This window comes from Mastomys coucha, unplaced genomic scaffold (assembly GCF_008632895.1).
Source record: "Mastomys coucha isolate ucsf_1 unplaced genomic scaffold, UCSF_Mcou_1 pScaffold15, whole genome shotgun sequence".
NCBI classification, from domain to species: Eukaryota; Metazoa; Chordata; class Mammalia; order Rodentia; family Muridae; genus Mastomys; species Mastomys coucha.
Genome location: NW_022196897.1, coordinates 76,357,870 through 76,363,119, shown reverse-complemented (window position 1 = coordinate 76,363,119; position 5,250 = coordinate 76,357,870). Strand labels below are relative to the sequence as shown.

Below are 5,250 nucleotides of genomic sequence, written 5' to 3'. Positions count from 1 at the left end.
TCACTCTGTAGACCAGGCTGGCCTCGAACTCAGAAATCTGCCTGCCTCTACCTCTCAAGTACTGGGATGAAAGGCATGCACCACCACCGCCCCCCACCTTCACTTCTGCTTGAGTCCTCTTTAAAGACTTTACCATCTTCATATAGTTGTTTTTTGATGTCTTTTTCTTGTGCTTCAGCTATGTTGGAATATTTAGGACCTGCTGTGGTAGTATAGTTGGGTTTATGTGGGGACATCTTGCCTTGGCTGTTTTTGATTGTGTTTTTTATGCTAGCATTTAGGTATCTAGTGGTAAAGACCAGCTTTGACACTCAGAGGCAGGGTGTAGAGTTGGCAATTGAATGGGGCTTGCAAGAATTCCTCTCAGGGATCTTAAGAGGTTGTTGTCCACAGGAGATGTGGGTAGAAGGGAGGGAAAGCTGTAGCTGGTGTTCTGTAGTAGTTTAGGGATAAGACTATTGTATATAAACTTTCATTGTAAAGTAAATTGATAAAAAAATCTTGAAAAAGTATAAAAATAATTTTATAATTTATGAAATCCTATTTCCCCATTAAGACTATTTGTGAATATCTTCTTTATTATTCATTTTCTCAATAGGCAAATAGATAAGTAGACAATGGGTTTAGGCAGAATTAGGCCAAAGGATATAAACTTATAATTATATAAGATGAGCAAGCCTGGAGATATAATGCATGGCATGAGAACTTTACTTAAAATTATTATAGCTGTATGCAGAAGCACATGCCTCAATACAAGCATTTGAGAATCTGAGGCAGGAGGATTTCTGTAAGTCTGAGACAAGCCTGTACAACATCTTTCTCTACTATCTGTCTATCTATCTATCTATCTATCTATCTATCTATCTATCTATCTATCATCTATCTCTCTATAATCTATATATATTATCTATACCTAGATCTATGTATCTATACATAATATACAGATACACATGCCTTTGTATTCATACACATATATAGATATACTAATATATCTGAATGTTATCTATATATCTATATCCATATCATCTATCTATCTGTCTATCAATTTTTTTCTCCATTAGCTTTTCATTTATTCACATGTGCTATATACAGAGATTCATCTTTAGCCTAGACTCCATTATTTTGTCTACAATTTATTTTTCAGCTCTGAATTTAAAAAGTATATCCACTTATCTCTGTTAATAAAGAATTTTGCATTAGCTTACTTGTTTTGCTTCTTGTTGAAAAATCCACTTTAACTCTTTAAAAAATTGGGCTGTTTTGCACATGAAATTAAATCCTAATTTATGCTTCACTGGAAGTATCTGCCAGTATACATTCTATGCAGTGTATCATGCACTTAGTAGGGCTTTAAATTTCAACAAAATAGTATGACTTAGTATACTCATGCAAGCGCTTTATTATCAGACCATGAGACCTCATAGCAAGGGTACTAGAAATTATTTCACTGAACTAGAAATAAACCAGCATTCCAAGATCTGGTGGCAGCAGAAGAGCGAGCACATTTCCGTGAACATTATTTTCCCATGCCTTTGGGGACACAGTACAGTAGATCGCTAATAAAACCACATGATTTTTATCACAGTATTTACATGTACATCTAAAATATACATAATACTAGTCATCAATCTAAGACAATTTTCTTGGAATTAAATGCAATACTATTAAGTACTGCATAATACAATGTAGCTGTATAACATAAATTTAGTTTTAGTTATAACAACATTATCCTTTCTATGCCATCTCTAGTAACAGAATAAGTTCACCTTTTCATGAAAAATGTTATGAGAACAAAACCAAAAAGCTGAGTATGATGTGAATTCAAACATTAAAAACCGTGAAAATTCTTTTTATGATCTTTTCTTCCTAGGCGTGGTAGTGTGTTCTGTCTGTTTGCTTTTGTTAATAAAAGTACTGAACAAAGGCTATAAAGTTCATGGTTAGCCCTACATATAAGCATGCTATTTGTTCCAAGGATGTGGATTCGAGGAAGAGAGAGACAGGGACAGACACAATGTTCAGGCACCACTCAGCAACACTGATTCCTGGCACAGAGAGGCTGCTACACGATCTGGTACCCAGATCCTGATATTTGGTCATATTCTATAGTGTACTGCCTAGTCCAGTCCACAGTAACAGGATGAAAGAGGCCACAGAATTGAAATTCTTTACACATCCATGGTTGAATGGGCTTTCAATAGATGTTGTTGTAACTTTAAAGTGCTTGTATCTTTGGGCATTCATTCTTTCATTTGTAGTAATACCTAAACATGTTACCTGGTACATCTGACACATGAGTAACATGGCTACCCACATGAAATGAAACACATTGTTCAGAAACATCCAAAACATCCAAGGGGAGCATGTGGCAATCTGAGTGATGTATATCCAAAATCCATCCTTTGTGTGAAGTCCCCAGTAAGAAACACAACCATAAATCATACAGCAGATCATAAAACACAAGAAGAATAGGTAGCCCATAAAGTACCTATGGTTGCCTACATCTACACAGTTACCCACTCATGGGCAATGGTGATCAAATTTTGCTATACAGCAGTTGCACACACCACAGTGTTTGGACCAATCAAGCAGGTACTGCAGAATATACTGAGGTCTAGACTTCCTGTTTCTGCAAGCTCAACTATCATCTTCTTCATTTGTTCTTATGTAGCTTTAAGAATCCCTGGATCTGATTTCTAAGACTTTGCAAAATTGTAGAAAAGAGCAACATTGTTGGCAAGGAAGGGGAGGTGGATGAATAGGAAGTTGAGATCATTCCAAAACCAGAAGAACCATGTCACATACATCCAGAATTTGGTTGCCAATTATATCCCAAGGGGCAATGCACTGTGCATTGAATAATCAAAAAGGAACTTGGAAATAAATTGTACTGTAGCCCAAATGCCACCGTACATTAACCCTTTAATGAGCCAAGAATCAATGTTTAGGTCTGCTATAAATCTAACTAGCCAGATCACTAGGAATGCAGTTCCTAGCATTACTTTCTGCCAAAATTTCTTGTCAGCCTTTGGCTTTTTGAAGAAGGATAGGTTGTCATATCCTTTCGCTTGCCTTGCTTCCTGCAAATGGTTGATCATCCATATGTTTTTCTTTTGCTTTGCCAAATCAAGTGCTGATTTACCCTTGACATTCTGGGCATCCACGTTCCCTCCAGCTTCCGGAAGAAGACTGTGGTGTTCCCTGCCAGGACTGCCCAGTGCAGAGCAGTGTTTTTGTGATACTTGTCACCAGGGTTAACTAAAACATTGAATGTTAAAGGCAATCTAGTTGGATCCACACTATGTGTTCTATTAGCTGCCCACGTTAAATGTAGCATTCTGCTCTGATCCATCATATCTATATCCTGTCCTTTTGCTATAAGATAAGCAAACAATTGAGGTATGTCCAAGCTGAGCAGCCAAGTGAATACAGCTGCATCCTTCCCCATCAATTAATGAGGGATCTGCACCCACCATATTTCATTCGTTTTACAACCATGGATAATTGGCCTTGTCTTGTGGCCCAGTGCACTGGAGTTGAATTCAGGTCTCCTCCAAGTTGATCTACAATAGCACCTTTTGAAATATAGTATTTAACCAAATCTATTCTGTTATTGATGGCAGCCCAATGAAGAAGTGTAAAGTTTTCCTTGTCTGGTTGCCATACATCGTAACCTGCTTCCACCAACTCTCAGCATCATTCATATATCCCATATTGTGTAGCCTTGATGATGTCCCATGTGCTATAGCCATCAATATGAGTTTTCTGCCCAAGAGGTTCACCACATCCATGGTTATAAAGCTTGGCTCTGTGGTTTGATTACCATTCAACTAGGTTTAGTGAAAGTGTCATTCTCTTGTGCCAACTCTTTGTTCCTCTACAGTTCAATAACAGCCTGAGCTCCAACACTGTCCCATGCAAACCCTAAGATACTAATAAAGGGAAAAACTCACATGGTCTCTCAGCTTATCTGTCCATCTATCTACATCCCCAAACAAAATCCAATTGTATACTGAAAATTTGCCACAAGAGTGAATTTTAGGCACTTATAACAACATAAGCTAACTATGGAAGTAATGGATGTGCTAATTTACTTCACAGCATTAGTATTTTTATTGTGTATGTATATGTATATATATCATGCATATTGTATACCTTATATATGTAGACTACAAATAATATTGATATCTTTTTGAAATATTTGAAAGCTGCTGGCATGAAGGCTTCAACATCTGGACATGTCAATGAGACATTCCTAAACCCAAGGAGAGAAATACATAATCATCAAAATAAGAAAATCAGCATTTGTACAGCTTTCTTATATCCTAGAAATATATCCTATATATCCTTATATCCTATATCTCTCTGCCACTCTTACTGGGGTCTTTATCCAATACAGGATCAAAACCCAAGTTCCTATATTATACTCAATTATGGTTAATATTGTTGAAGAGTTCTTTAATTTTTCTTAGCTGTCATACTTCTAAAGAGTAAAAGATGACTACTTTACAGAGTTATTTATTATTCAGGCCAAGTTTCCCACCAAGGAGTTTTTATGACTGTCGAGTCAGCCATTAGGAGGCACATGGTGTCAGTTTGTCTCATTTTGGTATGCGAACTTTGGACAGCAGTAAAGGGTGTGGGAAATGGTACATTTCCCTTTGAAATTAATAAATAAATATATTGTTAGGAGATATCTTGAGACAGTTTTAAAACACACACACACACACACACACACACACACACACACACACACACACATGCTCTTGAGGCTTGCACAAAGAACTATAGGCAACTGAAGAAAGCTGGGAATGGGAGAGGTGCTCTTCTCCAGGGAAAAACACACTAATAGATTGTCCAGTGCCAAACTATCAGCCTTGAAATATACATACAAGTTAGATAATATGGACTGTACAGGTTCTATTTGGGAATATATATATATATTCCCAAATATATATACACATATATATACACATATACACACACACATATATACATATATGAATGCAATAACAATTAGTGAAAAGGGGCTATGAATTGGAAGGGGAATTAGGAGGGATGTGTGGGAAGGTTTAGAGTAGGGAAAGGGAAAAAACAAATGTTATAATTATAATCTCAAATAAAATATTTTTATTAATTAAAAATGTATATAGAGGGTCTGCCTCCAGGGACCGCTTTGACATGGAGCCTCCAGTGAGAGCTGCCATCTTCTCTCTGGTGAGTTCCTAAGCCGGGAGCAGTCAGCAGGGA

General features: G+C 36.9%; 1 pseudogene; it reads right to left on the bottom strand.

Moving 5' to 3' along the window:
• Positions 1-2,062: 2,062 nt before the first annotated feature.
• On the bottom strand, positions 2,063-4,104 carry LOC116091728 (annotated as a pseudogene).
• Between the last annotated feature and the right edge of the window lie 1,146 nt (positions 4,105-5,250).